This window comes from Salmo trutta, chromosome 10 (assembly GCF_901001165.1).
Source record: "Salmo trutta chromosome 10, fSalTru1.1, whole genome shotgun sequence".
NCBI classification, from domain to species: domain Eukaryota; kingdom Metazoa; phylum Chordata; class Actinopteri; order Salmoniformes; family Salmonidae; genus Salmo; species Salmo trutta.
The window spans coordinates 1,891,742-1,909,809 of record NC_042966.1 but is presented as its reverse complement, the minus strand read 5'-3'; the positions used below and the strand labels follow the sequence as shown (position 1 = coordinate 1,909,809).

General features: G+C 44.5%; 1 protein-coding gene across 3 annotated transcripts in view; it reads right to left on the bottom strand.

Moving 5' to 3' along the window:
- The window catches only part of LOC115200948 (retinoic acid receptor alpha), a 247,074-nt gene that overhangs the window by 164,203 nt on the left and 64,803 nt on the right, over positions 1-18,068 (bottom strand). For all 3 annotated transcript variants that reach the window (XM_029764091.1, XM_029764092.1, XM_029764095.1), the window contains exon 2: positions 4,794-4,917. The gene's annotated coding sequence lies outside the window, so the exon portion shown is untranslated. The remainder of the gene's footprint in view (positions 1-4,793; positions 4,918-18,068) is intronic.

Genomic DNA, 18,068 nt, shown 5'->3' with positions numbered 1-18,068 from the left:
ATCCCCAATATTAAGCCGCAATATTAAGCCGCTACATGAACTGAAATTACTACTGATCTCCTAAACAAGGGCAAACAAGTCAAGCAGAAAAACAGATCCAGTTCTGAATGAAGATATGCGACACCTACAACTAAAAGAGTTCAGGTCACAGATATCTCCTCTCCATCTCAGGACCTCTAATAGCAGATATTGTAGCCGTCTTTTCTAGCATAAACCTTCAAACGAGCCAACATGGGCTTAGATTTCATGTCCTGAATAAAAGTGTGTGTGAGAGTGTCTCGCTCTATCAGATCATGAGGCCTGCTACCTCACACAGAGTGTCCTTACACACAACTATTATACTGCAAAGCTTTTAAAGGGCTCCTATTTGAGAATGAGTGACCAGAACATTGTTTGCAATCACTACCGCTGAGTTCTATTTTTTCCCCTTACTTTTTGGGGTTTGGGAGGGCTATTTTTAGCAACCTATTGACAAAACTATTCTCATACATGCATTATGTTGGCGCATGGGGCAAAGATGTCATCAGAGGAAGACAATAATGCACAACTTCCAGATGATAACACACAACCGCCTGGAGCGTTTCCAGGGAGATAAACAGGTTGACCCCCAATGTCATTTTGACACCAGCGAGCGATTCCGCATTAGCGCCTTGGCTAAGGCTCCCCACTCCTCCGCCACCACCCGACGCTGGGGGAACATTCACCAATATAACGTATAGTATGGCTGGGGGAGCAACAAAAAAAACATCCAAAGCAGTGAGGAATCCTTCATCCTTCACTAGTGTCCAATAGATGCACATCCCTCCAGTAATATATAGTCCAATGCATCTTTCACCAGTCCTCCAAAAAAAGACACCATATTTTATGATACATATCCTCACCAGAGCCAAAAAAGGTAGGATAAAAGAAATTGAAGGGGGGGGGGGGGGAAGTTTTATTTTCAATGCATGTCAAAGTTCAATTCTAAGCAACAACGCTCCCCAGGACATTGCTCCATTCCACCCGAGCCGGACAGAATTGTGGGACCGCTAAGAACATAGCGTCAAAGCCAGAACAGCTCTGCTCAGAGTGGGCCTTGGAGGAAGCTGAATTAGTGGTATGATCTTTGCCCAAAATGCATTTAAGTGCCATTTCAGAATACTGAGCAAGCAGTGTGTGTGTGTGTGTGTGTGCGCACACAGTGTGTCGGGAGCCAACCACAGACTTGCCGGAGTAATCAACAGCTCTCCAGCGGCCAAGATCAGCTTCACAGGCAGTCGCCACTCATTTACGAGGCCGTGTCGCCCGCTGTCCGGGCGAGCAATTATTAGTGTTTGTTATTGTCATACTATTTACACTGTTGCCTGAAAATATTTTTTTCTTCTCGGCGGCGCCAAACACTGTTCATTGATTGGGTGGTGCTTGGAAACTACTGTAGTGTGATATTAACTGTACCGTTGGTCATATTTGCTCAGGATATTGCAGAAGGATATGGCTGTTGTGCAATGTCTTGAGTTAGGAAATTGTCTTCATAGGGGGCCCCGGTCTTGAGGGCAGGGTGCAGGAGGAGAGTGTGTGTATGTATATACTACCATCTATTTGTTCATTCTGTACTCCAGAGTTCTTTGTAGGAAAGACAACTACCCTTCTATACACTGAACATACGAAACACGCTCTTTCCCTTATTGATGTCACTTGTTAAATCCACTTGAATCAGTGTAGATGAAGGGGAGGAGACAGGTTAAAGAAGTATTTTTGAGTCTGGAGATAATTGAGACATGGATTGTGTATGTGTACCATTCAGAGGATGCTCCTGGGTTTTCCACGATCAACAGTTTCCCGTGTGTATCAAGAATGGTCCACCACCCAAAGGACATCCAGTCAACTTGACACAACTGTGAGAAGCATTGGAGTCAACATGGGCCAGCATCCCTGTGGAACGCTTTCGACACTTTTTAGAGTCCACGTCCCGATGTATTGAGGCAGTTCTGGGGGGGGTCTTATTACCTGGTTAAAATAAGGATCTAAATGGAATCCTGCTTTTTTTCTTACTAGGACTGTGAGCCACACTACCACCTCAAGAGTAAATAATAATTCACTTATTAATCATAGATCTGTGCATAACTCAACATGGTAGTGGAGAAGAGGGGTGAGGGGGACCAACAGGGGGACCAACAGTGCTACTTAAAAACATTTGTATAAGTTGTATATAAGAAGTGCATGTGTGGGAGGAAGTGAGAAAAGACAGAAGTTCTAGGCCTGGGAGGCATGCGTTCAGTTGTATTGAGAGGCAGGTCCCTCTCTCTCCCTCAAGCAGGACGGTCAGAGCTACAGCCAAGCTCAAAGTGATTCCAGAGAGGGAGGGGAGAGATGGTGGGAGTGAAAGAACGAGAAGGTAGCCCAGCCATCAGCCCATCAGTCTGTGGTTATGGATGAATCTTTCCTGACGGCCCTGCCCCCACACCCCTCCCCTGTCCCCCTCATCCCCCAACCCATCTGCCCCAGCCCCCCAACTCTCCACACAGAGACTGATATAGTACTGAAAAAGAAAGAGAGGGAAAGAAGGGGATATATAAAGAGAGAGGGAGAGATATACTCTAGTCAGGAATGGAGTAGGTGAGGGAGGGAGAGCGGGGGGGTAGAGGGAGATTGATCTCAAACTAAATGGGAAAAAAGAGAGATCGGCAGGCAGCGACTGGGAAAGGACGCCTTTTCCCGCCCTCCATTGGCACAAAACTTTCATTACCATCAATTTAGGCAGGGAGCCATATCTGTGCTGCCATTATGGTTGGTCCACATAAATCAGTCTAATCTTCCTCGCAGACCCTTAAATTACACCTCCGAGTTGGTTATTAAAATTTGTCACCCATCTCACAACACCCGGCGCGGCTGGATATTGGACAGGGGCCCCAGACAAATCTGTTTCAGGGGGGAGAGAGAAAGAGGGAGGCCTAGTCTACCAGCCAGCCCATACCGCCATACCTAACAGGCAGGTAGGGGGAGAGAAAGAGGGAGGCCAATCATCTGGTTTGATTTATACACTCCTGTAGATCTGGTTCAGACTTGCTCGCAAATCTCTCCCTCACATACCTATATATAGAGCACTTCTACCCCCCCCCCCGATTCCCAATTCCATTACCATCCCCCCCAACACTCAATCAAACCCACACCCAGATAAGACGCATGATGAATGGCCTAATTGAAGGGAGCGCTGGGTAATGTTGCGTCGCTCAGGTTTGAAGGCGCGAGCCGAGGGTGATTAGCCTGTAGGATTTATTGTTATTGCTGCATTATTAAATAATACAGACACGTCTGGGTGGGTTACCACTGGCAGACACAGAGCCCTGTAGGTGGAGGGACTGGCAAGCTCATACATCAGGCATTTTTCCTATGGATTTCATCGAAATCTTGTAGTCCCACACGGGCAACAGTAGGACACTTGCACTTTAATTGTGTCCGAAAAGAAATACAGCGATCTATAATTCATGCCCATGAGATTTCGCTTTACCCTCTCCTACCCCCCTTCCAGCTCAGAGAAATGTAGAACGTTGTGTTTTTCTCACGTGGAGTTGGCCTCGACAAAAATCAAAAGGGGCCGAGGAAAATCGGAACAGTGTTCGGAAGGAAATGGGATGATGGCGCAAAATACTCAAGTCAGAACAGTCTTTCACATGTCAAAGCTTTCGGGTCACATCAACAGGAGGGGGGCAAGATCTAGGGGTCGGAGCCAGGACTGATCTGCTCACGAGAATAAAATAAAGACATTTCTCTTTAACCGCAATTACTATGTGATGTGAGTTTAGTTGAAGAGGAGATATACGTCAACCACGACTGAATTCTCAGTGGTAGATGCTTCTGATCATCTTCATTTTAGGCTGTAAATGCTTGTTCTAGTGTTCTAAGTTGATCCTAAATGGGCCCCTAATTGTGGCACATGGGGAAGTGATTCAAATTAAGTGGAAGCCGAAATGGGATGTACTGGTATTTTGTAACGCAGATCTTCTAGCATAGATGGTGATACACACAGGTCCTGTTAAAGAGTTTACACTTTGACGAAACACCCAAAGGACGTTGAAAATGAAATCTACCTGCGTAGGGTTGTCACAATACAGTACTGCTATACTACAATACCTGACGTTCCTTGGCAAAAAGGAAAAACAAAAGCAGACTAAACTCTTTGGTCCTTTAAAAAAAACATACCGTCTGAAAAATGTGCTATAGCTTGGAAAATAAACGTGATTCTGGGTGACAACACAAGGCTGTTTGTTTCCAACATAAGGACTGTTTTCTCTAAGGGTTTCCCCTCAGGAAATATAGTCCGCTTCATGTTTTGTTTCCTTGCCACCTTTCAGTATACTGGTATCGCGACAACCCCACTGCATACCATTTTCCAGTACAAGCTGCGACCATGTGCATCACACGCAATCAGCAGAAGAAAAAAATAATAATAATAAAAATTTAAAAAAAGCCTCGCCACAGAGTTTACATTTCAAACAAAGAACAGACATTTACAGGGAAATGTACCTGTGCCATTTCCCACCTCAAACACTCCACAGCGATAGCACAACTTCCTCTCCAAATTAAAACACAGCTGTGCATTTACTCACACTCCAATGAGCGTGTGAAAGCCCACTACCACATCAATTATAGGGAAGGAGTAAGTAAGTATGTCCACACATGCACATAGCAATCAAACACTCACCACAAGTGAACATTACAGAGGGAGTAGCTCGGTCTACCATTGGGACACAGTGCAGTATATTGGAGGAGTAATACAGTAGGCTGTAGTTGTGAGTGAGAGTGCGTGTGCCTACCGGTGCTTCTCCTCCTCTCCCCTGCTCTAATGGCAGTGCTCAGCCTGATGGAGTGGTCTGCTCACCGGCCAACTATGCTTCCGGGTGGATGGCAGGCGGCATCGATCGCATGGGTATCCCTCCTCTGTCAGAGAGAAAAGAGGGAAGAGCGAGAGAGACAGGAGAGAAGGAAAAATCAAGAGAGCGAGCAAAAAAAAGAAAAAAGAAGAGGGATAGAGGAAGAGAAATAAAGAAGGAAAGATAAAGCAAGAGACCGAGAGAAGGACAGGAAGAGTGGGACAGAAAATGGGAGAAAAGGAAAATAACATTAGCTCAAATTAAGTTTATTAGCTGTATCAGTCCGGGAGCCTTTTTACCCCCACCTCTCCTACCCCTAGGCATATTTGCCATCCCCCCACAAATGACAGTCAATTGGGACTGGCTCAGCTGGGAGGGTCAGTCATGACAGGAAAACATTACAGCTTTCTCACTCACTATACTACATCTAATTGGGTTTCCTAATGGTCACTCACGCTGACAAATGTGGCTACTGTAACAATGTTAGGAGGCAGTGCTTTAAATTCATAGATCGGAGTGGAACGCAGGTTGAGAGACCTACAATGCATTACCAGTCAATGAATGTGTTTTGTTGTGCAACTACATATGGGTTGTATTCATTAGGGAAACAAGTGTTTATTTTGTACAAGTTCAGGTAGTCACTCCCTGTTTTAGTCCATTTTCTTCCGTTTGGCACTAATGAATATGACCATGGAGTCATGGCTTCAGCCATGTTGTAAAAGCAGTCTTTAATACAGGGAGAGGAGATTCAGTCCCCCCTGTATTGTACCTCAGGGGACAAGCCTGTTTTCCAAACAAGTGACATATGGGATGGAGTGAGAGAGAGGGGAAATGGTGATGGTGAGAAAACAGGATAAGTTAAATGTTTCATCCCTCCCCTGCAGTCCTTCCCTCCAGTCTGAAAGCAAGCTGAGCTACTAACGTTCAATGTGTCTGGCCAGGAGGGCCTGACTGAGTGTCTGGCACAAGAATGTATACGAGTGTGTGTGTGTTTTGTTTACTTGTGTGTGACATGCAAACATATGGGTATATGAGTGTGTGTACAGAGTGATTGACCGGTGTGTCTGTGCTTGTGTGTGAGATCAACTGATGCGTACGTACGAACGAACGAGAGAGAGAGAGATAGAGAAAGGGTAGGCCATCATGGCTATCATATCCAGCTATCATATCCCGCCAGACAGACAGGTCTGTCTGGATAATGAGATCCATTATGATTAACATCTCAAGAAGAGCCTGACGCAGAACAAAGACACACACAGAGCAGGAGGGTGTGTGTGTGTACACTGTGCACATATGGGTGAGGTAATTGAGAAAAATAGAGTGGGTTTGCCAATGTGTGCCTGCGAGAGCTTCCACATGTCAGTCTTTTCCCCCTCCCTCCTGAGCTAGCCGCTCCTGCCTCTAGGGGTGCATGCTGTGGGTCATTTTTTGTTTGCAACCAGAAGGCATTTTTTGATCCTGCTTTTGTAAAAGCAACTGCTTTGAAAGACTTAAAGCGAGATGCATGTGCTACAGCTAACTCCGATCAGCCCTACAGACAGAGCAAAGGTAACGCTCCTACTGCATCTCAAATGAAGACGGACTGCTAGCCCAGTAGAACGTGTCAGAACTGGAGAGGGATTTGTTCAATGTTATCAGTTAGAGGGTTTTGTTTGTTTGTTAGCGGAGAACTGAGGCAGCTGTTAAAACACACATTTCTACAGTCTGCTTTATTACAACCTTTGGCTCTGGGAATGAAGATTGGCTTCTTATTGACTCACTAGGCATTCTTATAGGCTAGCTATGCATTCACTGGTTATTGGCGCGAACACAACAAAGCATAATGAATGAAGGCTCAGGCTAGATATGATTTATGTAACCTGGCAGTGCAGGATTTGGAGAGAGAAAGAACGTTAAAGTCATTGTTGTTTTACGATTTGTTTCTTTGTGAGGCTGCAGCGGCCTAATCATCCAAGGATCGAATCAGATAACTCCCTTTTCTCACACACACACGCATACACACAGTCATTTGGTGGGAAACAATGGAGGGACTCTTGAAACTGGGGTTTATGGACTATTCAAATGATGCCAGCTCAATTAGAGGCCCAAATGCCAAGGAGCAGAGCAAGGCCCTCTTCAGCTAGAGTGACTGACTGGAGAACAATGAGGACACTTGACTTCAGGGAGCACCGGGTGGACAAAGGGATATCGAGAGAGGGAGAGAAAGAAAGTAGAAGATTAAGGGAAGAAAGATAAATACAGCGGGAGATGAAGGGGGGGCTAGGCAGTGAGAGAGGAAGGGGAGGGGGATAGGCAGTGGGCACAGAGGGACAGGAAAGCAAACAAACTGGACATATGCCCGCCAGAAACAGACCCGGGTAGTGGACTGTGAAGGCCCCTCATGCGAGCCTGCCTCTGGTCAGATACAGAGACACCCCCTCAGACACACATGTATTTCTATCACCAAATGAGATTAGTGCTACTGCTATTCCAGCCAGCATGCAGTCATCCATCCATGATACTCCCTGGGGAGGGAACGGACGGACACACAAAGGGCCATGTCCCCAACTCCCCGTCCAGTCTTTATATAGTGACCTTGATCCTTAGGCCACTATTGACCACAGAGAATATGACAAACAGAAATACACACACTCAATTAACACAACTAGTCCAATTCAGTCCAAATAACAAGCAACACGACACTGAACTGAAGTGTCAAAACAGGCCAAAGAGCCCAATGAAGATCAGATAGGTGAACTTTTGGGGGGGGATTTTGCAGATGGTTAATTCCAGTTGATACTGCCCACACCACCAGGAGAACAATGACAACATTGATCCTTGGGTCTCAGACAAAAGTACTAATGTCCTCTTGCAGTAAATATTTCTCCTCAGCCAAACCTCCAAATTGGGTTCAACAATACCTCAGTAAACTTTGACGAGTCGAACGCTCCTCTGTGCTGCCAACAGCAATCACCTCGCGGCCCAGGTGGTTCTCATTGACTCGACAAACTCCTCGGCGCGGCGCCGTGCCAGAGGAAATTGGCTCATCCGCGGTACATTTATCGCACTAGCAAGCAACGCCGAGCTAGCTGAGGCCTTTCAATTCAACACCCTTTTTGGTCTCTTTGCTCTAGCTCGAGGAACCTTTCAGAAGCCAGTTATCCAGCTGCCTCAGAGCAGCTGGGAGCCTTAGGAGCAGCATTGGGGGAGAGGATCCCATCCAAGGCACAATTAAAGACAACCTTTTCTATTAGCCTAGCCTACTTTGGGCTGTGTTATGGTCCTTTCCCTATATAATATCATCTGGGGATAATAGGGGGCTCAGCTTCCCTCCACTGTAGAGGACTTCCTGTTTAATGTAGAGGATATTGGATAATAGGGGCTCTTCGTGCTGCAAGAGCTGTGGAGATGGTCCTTCATGGGACCATCATGGCCCGTCATCAATATAAATCTTATTCATTATGATTTTAAAAAAGGGAGAAAAAAAAAGAAAAAGAGATCCTAGATCAGCTTATACGGTCCCAGGTGTTTAGTGTCATTGTTCAAATGGGGATGAGTGCCCCCTACTGCCCATCTCTTTAACAGCAACTCGTCTAGAGGGAGGTTTATCTTCTTTGTTTTTAAATAGATCTTTCGCTGCCATTCTGTGTACAACTGTGTTGCCGATCTTGCCAAGCCATCTTGTCACAAGAGGACCACAATGGAAACAAGTCCCAGACTTTTCATGTACATGTCTTTTTCAAGTTGTGACTTGTTTTTAAAATGGTCAAATTAATAAACTAAAAAGGGCAGCCCCCAATTGAAGAAGTGCCCCTCCTTAATTTCAACTGTCGGGCAGTATATGAAGATTAATTATTCTCCATATAATTTGCACCCCAATTTATGCAAACCAGCCTGTGCACCCATCTCCCTCCTGCTAACTAATCAGCAGAGGGATTCATCATAATCTTGGCTGTGTGTGAGGTAATTTGGGCTGTGTTATTGCCTCTCCTCTCACTGTGTCAGTGTTAATAGTGCAGACCCAGTGGGGCGCTGTGGAGCGGGAGAGGGAGAGAGAGAGAGCCCCAGGCTAGACCATTAAAAGGAAGGCCTTCTCATTTAGACAGGCACAGCACTGCTGAATGTGGGACAGAGACAAGGAGCGCTCATCTTCCTCCTCACTGCTTTGTATTGTTCACGGTGAGCTCCGCAAACATGGAAACAAAAAGAATCTATCCGACCACAACCTCGAGACGTTTTCCTCCTAAGTCTTTCCTCTTATACATATCCCTGAATCTCTTCTTTAAGAATGTTCTTTCTTCTAAAATCCCCCACCTAGGCTTTCACCGCTACTACACTACTCTTCTCCCCTTCTCTTCTTTCCGTCGCCCGACCACTCCTTTCTACTCCTCCCTTGTTCTCCTACATCTACTCTTTTTCCCCCCCGTCCCCTCCCTCTTGTTCTCCTCATCTACTCTCCTCTTAATTTCTCCTCCATCACGGGACCCACCACTTACTGTAGTATCTATGACTTAATGCTGGCTCCCGCTGACAATTTATGCATCAGCCGCCAGAGCAAGGCACCTTATGCCCCACTGTACAGCCAACGTTATGGATCGGCCTATAAATAGCCACGTGTCCTGTAAAAGCTTTTCATTACAGAGACATCGCGCAATCGATATCCGCTAAAATCTAATTGCTAACTGCGCCGGCCCTAAAAACATGTATTTTTGGACGGATAGCAGAGTAGGGTGTCGTTTTTGGCAAAGGACTTTGAGGGGTTTTCTGTCTGAGTGAAATATGAAATAATTATGGTTTGAAGTATAAGTGCTGTATGTAGGCTGTGTTTCCAGCCAATGCAAACACAAAAGAATAGAACAAGAATTATGGTATATAGTGCTAAGATGGAAATGTGTGTACGGGGTTTGTACAGATTCTGTCATGATTTAACACAGTGACTCGACTAAATCACTGAATTGGAGCCTAAACCTAGAGTCCAAGTCCCAAGTCCCCTGTGCTTGAGTCACCAATGGTCGAGTCACGAGTCTATGGCTTAAGATACAGCCACCTAGTTATAGAACGGCCCGCGATATGGTTTAAGAATGTAAAACGCGTGCCTCAAACAAAAACAACTTTTGAACAGTTTGGGCTAGAAACAAGACGTTTTCTCTGTAGAAAAGAGGGAGGCTTGTCAGGACCTGGCTATGGGATACAGTGGGGAAAGTGGGAGGGTTGAGTGAGATGACAAATTCAAAGACAGCCTACTTTGCTATACTCAAGGGGGAGAGAGAAACATAGCTAGACTGTTGTTTGACTATTAAACTAACTGTCATTGTTTTGAAATGTGGTAAAACAGCTTGTGTTTCTTAACCAGGATAAGAGTACCTAACAAGAAGGACGGTGACTGGTTAGCATCTAGTGCTGCTCATATTCTGCTTATCAATTGCCTATCCAGTCCAAGCGAAGGCGAGAAGGAGAGTCCAATCCAAGTCGCCAATGGTAGAGTCTTAGTCAAATTACAAGTCATGAAATCCAAGACTTGAGTCAGACTAGAGTCCTAGTCCTGGACTCGAGTACTAAAACAACGGGCTCTTTAGCCTATTACTGTATGCTAGAGCACCCATGCTTTGTTCTGCTGAAACAACTGGACAGCCCAAACTCCTCACTGGTGAAACTGGAATCACACAGCAACCCCCCCCACCTACCATAAAAAAAAAGGAGTGAGAGAAAGAAAGTGATAGATAAAGGAGAGGGAGAGACTAGGTTTACCCCCACTGTACTCACATCCTACCATAAACTTGTCTGTACATTATGCCTTGAATCTATTCTTCCGCGCCCAGAAATCTGCTCCTTTTACTCTGTTCCGAACGCACTAGACAACCAGTTCTCATAGCCTTTAGCGTACCCTTGTCCTACTCCTCCTCTGGTGATGTGGAGATTAATCCAGGTCCTGCAGTGCCTAGCTCCACTCCCACTCCCCAGGTGCTGTCATTTGTTGACTTCTGTAACCGTAAAAGCCTTGGTTTCATGCATGTTAACATTAGAAGCCTCCTCCCTAACATCTTCCGACAAGATAGAACTGCCAAAGGGGGCGGAGTTGCAATCTACTGCAGAGATAGCCTGCAGAGTTCTGTCATACTATCCAGGTCTGTGCCCAAACAATTCGAGCTTCTACTTTTAAAAATCCACCTTTCCAGAAACAAGTCTCTCACCGTTGCCGCTTGCTATAGATGCCCCTCAGCCCCCAGCTGTGCCCTGGACACCATATGTGAATTGATTGCCCCCCATCCATCTTCAGAGTTTGTAATGTTAAGTGACCTAAACTGGGACATGCTTAACACCACAGGCCGTCCTACAAGCTAAGCTCGATGCCCTCAATCTCACACAAATCATCAAGGAACCTACCAGGTACAACCCCAAATCTGTAAACATGGGCACCCTCGTAGATATAATCCTGACCAACCTGTCCTCTGCTGTCTTCAACGGGGATCTCAGCGATCACTGCCTCATTGCCTGCGTGCATAATGGGTCCTTGGTCAAACGACCACCCCTCACATCACTGTCAAACGCTCCCTAAAACACTTCAGTGAGCAGGCCTTTCTAATCGACCTGGCCCGGGTATTCTGGAAGGATATTGACTTCATCCCGTCAGTAGAGGATGTCTGGTTATTCTTTGAAAGAACTTTCCTCACCATCTTAAATAAGCATGCCCCACTCAGAAAATGTAGAACTATGAACAGATATAGTCCTTGGTTCACCCCAGACTTGACCAGCACAAAAACATCCTGTGGCGTTCTACTTTAGCATCAAATAGCCCCCACGATATGCAACTTTTCAGGGAAGTCAGGAACCAATATATACTCAGTCAGTTAGGAAAGCTAAGGCTAGCTTTTTCAAACAGAAATTTGCATCCTGTAGCAATAATTCCAAAAAGTTTGGGGACACTAAAGTCCATGGAGAACAAGAGCACCTTGTCCCAGCTGCCCACTGCACTGAGGCTAGGAAACACTGCCACCACCAATAAATCTACGATAATTTAAATAAGCATTTTTCTACGGCTGGCTATGCTTTCCACCTGGCTACCCCTACCAGCAACTTGCCCAGCCTCCTTCACTCATGCTGCCAAACATACCCTCGTAAAACTGACTATCCTACCGATCCTTGACTTCAGCGATGTCATTTACAAAATAGCCTCCAACACTCTACTTAGCAAACGAGATGTAGTCTATCACACTGCCATCCGTTTTGTCAAAGCCCCATATACACTACCCACCACTGCAACCTGTATGCTCTCGTTGGCTGGCACTCACTACATATTCGTCACCAAACTCACTGGCTCCAGGTCATCTATAAGTCTTTGCTAGGTAAAGCCCCGCCTTATCTCCGCTCACCATAGCAACACCCACCCGTAGCACACGCTGGTCATCCCCAAAGCCAACACTTCCTTTGGCCGCCTTTCCTTACAGTTCTCTGCTGCAAATGACTGGAACGAAGCAGGAGTCTTATATCTCCCTCTCTAACTTTAAGCATCAGCTGTCAGAGCAGCTGACCGATCACTGTACCTGTACACAGTCAATCTGTAAATAGCACACCCAACTACCTCATCCCCATATTGTTACTTATCCTCTTGCTCTTTTGCACCCCAGTATCTCTACTTGCACATCATCATTTGCACATCTATAGCTCCAGTGTTAATGCTAAATTGTAATTATATCGTCTCGCAGCACCACAGCCACATGAATAGGCTCCGCCCATTGAAAAACACATTAGAACCCCCACCCTCTCAGCCAGACCAATACTCACACACACACACACACACACACACACACCCCCCACCATCAAAAAAATAAAAAAATTGTCTAAGCCACCCCAGGTAGACAAAGAGCTCTTCATCTCCCCCCCCACACTACCCAACCCCCCCAAAAGATGAATGGGTTAAACACTAGCTAGACAAAAGTTGAATCTGACGAGCCCACTGATGTTGGTGCATATTACTGTTATGGGACAAAGATATCGTGTCCTTTTAAAAAGGAGGATAGGCTAGTCAATGACAAAAACACATTGGACTTTTGGGCCCATTTTAACTATTTCCTTGCCTTGGTAGAGGTTAAAGAACAGCTAAGTATATAATTAAAGTAGGCCAAAGATGAAGACAATTTTTTTTTAGATTAAGTAGAGCATTGTTTTTTTTATTCTAAACCCCTGAAAATGAACCATTGAGAAACTATTGAGAACCTATTGAGAACCTAAACTAGCCTTCCCTGAACTACTCAAAGTACATTAAAAGTGTTTTCCATGAGCTAAGCTTGAGAAGTGGTCTGACAAAGAACTCCCCCCAAAAAATAATAAACGTATTCCTAAGATGTCTTTAAGAAAATAACAATACACCTCTGGTCCCCTGACACAATCATCTCTACATGGGTATAACAGGAGGAAGCGGGAGAAACAATGTGTCATTTCAAAAAGACTTGGAGCAGATAAAAATGTACATAAAAACAGACTGACAAATGCAGATCACATTGCATAATAGCAGGGTTTCCGTTAGCCTGATAAATTTTTTTGTTTGTTGGAAAAGCTGGTAAATAAAATTGGCACCAGTCAATTGTCCGGGAGAAGAAAAAAATCCCATTGCAAAATAATGCTTTTTAGCCTCTTCACCACTGCGCAATGAACTGGAGGCAGTATACATATTGAAAACATATACTTAATTGTTTGAAACCTGGACGTTTTAATACTTATGAGGCATGTCTTACCTTGCTTCAAAGTAGCCTATTTGATCTCCTCTTTAAAAAGTTATATTGAAAATGTTAATCTGTCACATGGAAGTGTTTCCCCACTAATTGCATTACGGAACAAACATTTACATTTTACATTTTTACATTTTAGTAATTTAGCAGACGCTCTTATCCAGAGCGACTTACAGTAGTGAATGCATACATTTCATACATTTTTCCCCGTACTGGTCCCCCGCCTAGCCTACTGCCTTTTGTGCATTGCTGTGCTTACAATGTGAAGAAATAATAGTTGATTAACATTAAGCTAAACGTTCTGATCTGTTGCTTCAGACTCATTGCTTTTTAAAAAAGGTACAGTATATATATATATATATTTTTTTAATGTAGCCTAGGCCTACTGGGTGTATGAATTTGCGCTCCATCATCCCACAACTGTCCCAAAGTCTGTTTGGAATAGGCCATTTCTTTCTTGACAAGCTGACCAATAGAATAAGTAGCCTAAACTTTTCTACTAGATGGACATAGGCTAGTGATTTTACTATCCGTTACTCGTCTTGTTGGCTGAGGAAAAGTAAATGTGGACAGTTAAATCTAACATGTTCAAAGTGCACATCCGGATTCACTAAGAAGGACAGCAAATCGTCTTTGCATCCTCGACTTGCATGCTCTGCTAATAGGAATTACCATATTCTAAAATGTGATTTGTCATTCTGAGCACCATGGGTGGACGCCCCAGGTTACGCACCCAAAGCATATGGGTCCGGTAAATTTCTCAAATGTCCGGTAAATTAAAAAAAATGTTGCTGGTCAAATGTCCGGTGCCACATTTTCCTAACGGAAATCATGCAGTATAGACATACAGCAGAGTTGAATTCAATTCTTAGTTGAACTACACATGGAAGTCATTGAGTACAGCTACAAATTCCTGAATTGACTGAAATGTATTAAAAATGTACCCCTACTCAGCTATACACCTACAGAATGTCAATGACTTATCTAACCCACTCATTTCAAAAGAATGACCGTTGAAATGAAAAATGAACTGCTCCATTTTAAACTAAGTACTCTAGCAAGCACTTCCCTCTGACTGTTGTGTGATAGTCTACTCATCTATTATCACACTCTTCATTCATATTACCCACACACTCTCTATCGGCATCCCCCAGTGATGAATGTGTTCCTTTTTCCCCTTCCAGAAGCGTGTGTGTAAGTCTAAGATAAATAAAAGAGGGGAAAGTAAAAACGAAGGGCAGGAAAAGAAAGTGCTGGAGCGATGCTTCATGTTGGAAAGGCCCGAGAGGCGCATTCAATCTTTCAATCAATACGTAGCATTGCCGGGTGTACACCATCATTAGAGAGGACGCTTCCCTGTTCATTTATCAATGAGACGTGCACCTGACCGCTTCCTGTAAACAACCACTCAGTATAGTATTCAGACCCCTTGACCTTTTCCACATTGTTACGTTACAGCAATCTACACACAACACCCCATAATAAAGCAAAAACAGGTTGTTAAATTTTTTTTTTTTTTAAATTAAAACAGGGGGCCTCCCAAGTGGAGCAGCAGTCTAAGGCACTGCATTGCAGTGCTAGAGGTGTTATTACAGACCAGGGTTCAATCCCGGAATGTGCCACAACCGGGAGTCCCAAAGGACGGCGCACAATAGGCCCAGTGTTGTCCGGGTTAGGCCAGGGGGTCTTTACTTGGCTCATCGCGTAAAGGGTGGTAAAATACAAAAATATAAAATAATACAAATTTAAAAAATGAAATACCTCATCTACATAAGCATTCAGACCCTTTACTATTAGACTAAATTCAGCTCAGGTGCATCCTGTTTCCAATGATCATCTTTGAGATGTTTCTACAACTTGATTGGAGTTAACCTATGGTAAATTCAAATGATTGGACATGATTTGGAAAGGAACACACACACACACACACACACACACACACACACACACACACACACACACACACACACACACACACACACACACGTCTATGACAGTGCATGTCAGAGCAAAAAACCATGCCACGAGGTCGAAGGAACTGTCAGTAGAGCTCCGAGACACAGATCTAGAGAAGGGTACCAAAACATTTCTTCAGCATTGAAGGTCCCCAAGAACACAGTGGCCTCCATCATTCTTAAATGGAAGAGGTTTGGAACCACCAAGACTCTTCCTAGAGCTGGCTGCCCGGCCAAACTGAGCAATCGGGGGAGAAGGGCCCTGTTCAGGGAGGTGACCAAGAAGAAGCCGATGTTCACTCTGACAGAGCTCCAGAGTTCCTCTGTGGAGATAGATGGTTGTCCTTCTGGAAGGTTCTCCTGTAGCACTCCAACAATCAGGCCATTATGGTAGAGTGGCCAGATGGAAGCCACTCCTCAGTAAAAGGCACACGACAGCACGCTTGGAGATTGCCAAAAGGCACCTAAAGGACTCTGACCATGAGAAACAAGATTCTCTGGTCTGATGAAAGCAAGATTGAACGCTTTGGCCTGAATGCCAAGCGTCACGTCTGGAGGAAACCTGGCACCATCCCTATGGTGGTGGCAGCATCATGCTGTGGGGATGTTTTCCAGCGGCAGGGACTGGGAGACTAGTCAGGATCAAGGGAAAGATGAATGGAGCAAAGAAAAGAGATCCTTGATAAAAACCTGCTCCAGAGCGCTCAGGCGAAGGTTCACCTTCCAACAGAACAACAACCCTAAGCACACAGCCAAGACAATGCAGAAGTGGCTTCGGGACAATGTCCTTGAGTGGTCCAGCCAGAACCCAGACTTGAACCAGATCGAACGTCTCTGGAGAGACCTGAAAATAGCTGTGCAGCAACGCTCCCCTTCCAACCTGACAGAGCTTGAGAGGATCTGCAGAGAGGAATGGGAGAAACTCCCCAAATACAGGTGTGCCAAGCTTGTAGCGTCATACCCAAGAAGACTCGAGGCTGTAATCGCTGCCAAAAGTGCTTCAACAAAGTACTGAGTAGAGGGTCTGAATACTTATGTAAATGTGTGGTTTTCTTTTGTATAAATTAGCAAACATTTCTAAAAACCTGTTTTGTCATTATGGGGTATTGTGTAGATTGGTGAGGGGGGAAAAAACGATTGAATCCATTTTAGAGTAAGGTTGTAACGTAACAAAATGTGGAAGAAAGTAAAGGAGTCTGAATATGTCTCTAATGCACTGTAGCATAATGGTTTAACCAACTATTTTGTACTCGAATAAAGGCTATTGAATGTAGAAGGAAGGATGTTACCTGGTATGTATATTAAAAACAGCCTCATGGATTTTTATTACACCCTATGCGTTTGTGGTGAGACTAGGCTAGCAACTACTACATGTGAGTGCAGCTGCATCTCTGTCTGTTGCCCACATTAATCTTTAGAGGACCACATGAATCAAGTTAAGGTCAGGGAGTCAAAGGTTAACTGACCACATTGATCATTTGGACAATCATTCACTATAGTAATGACTTTGGGGATGCGTCAAAAGACACTGACATTTAAAAAAAAAAAAAAAAAAAAAAAAGCCTGTCGAGTGTAGAATCAAGATTTGATATAGAGCAATGGGAGTAGATAAGATCTCGCCGCTTGACAGTTTTTATTCCTGAGGGATAAGGAGGAATGGTGGAATGAGCTCCCCTGCTCCACTGATGCTGTTTGAAGTGGAGCGGTTGAGTTCATCTTTGGATTGGGGGAGGGTGTGAGCGCGCGTGAGGTTGCGCTCGTACATGTGGGTCGTTATATGTCATTTCAGCAAGCAATGACACCCAACATCTCAGATTGTTCTGAAATAATCTATGTAGTCAGAAACAGATAAGCATTCCGGAAACATTTTGTTGAAATATCATTTGATCACGTGAGAAATGAAGCCAATTGATTTCACCCTAATTGGCCATTTTAATTGATAGAATATTCAATAAATATAGTACCTGACATCCAATTTGGACTAAACATTTTTTTTGAGTAAGACCCGAAGAATCTATAGAAGTGGTCAAAAGTCATCCACGGACCCCCCACGACAATCCCATCCCAACAACGAGTATATAGTATCCATTCTCTGTTTGACAAGTAGTACGGAGCTGCAGCTCAAAGTATTGTTTCTTCACTAATGTAATGTATTCTCAGTGAATTGTGACAATGTTTTTGTCCCCCGTTCAGAGAAATGAGTCATTGAAGTTGTTTGGTTTAAATCACCTAATAGCAGGAACAGCAACATCTAGTAGTCAGAACCTGGCAAAATATCAGGATGTAGGATGGGACATAAACCCAACAACTTCAATTATCTCGGAACAGAAAAAAAATAACATAAAATTCCCTGAGAATACATAGGATGTAGAAACAAATGGAGTGGCAGGTAGCCTAGAGGTTCGAGCGAAAGGTTGCTGGATCGAATCCCCAAGCTGACGAGGTAAAAATCTGTCGTTCTGCCCCTGAGCAAGGCAGTTAACTCACTGTTCCCCGGGCGCCGAAGACATGGATGTCGAATAAGGCAGCCCCCCGCATTTCTCCGATTCAGAGGGGTT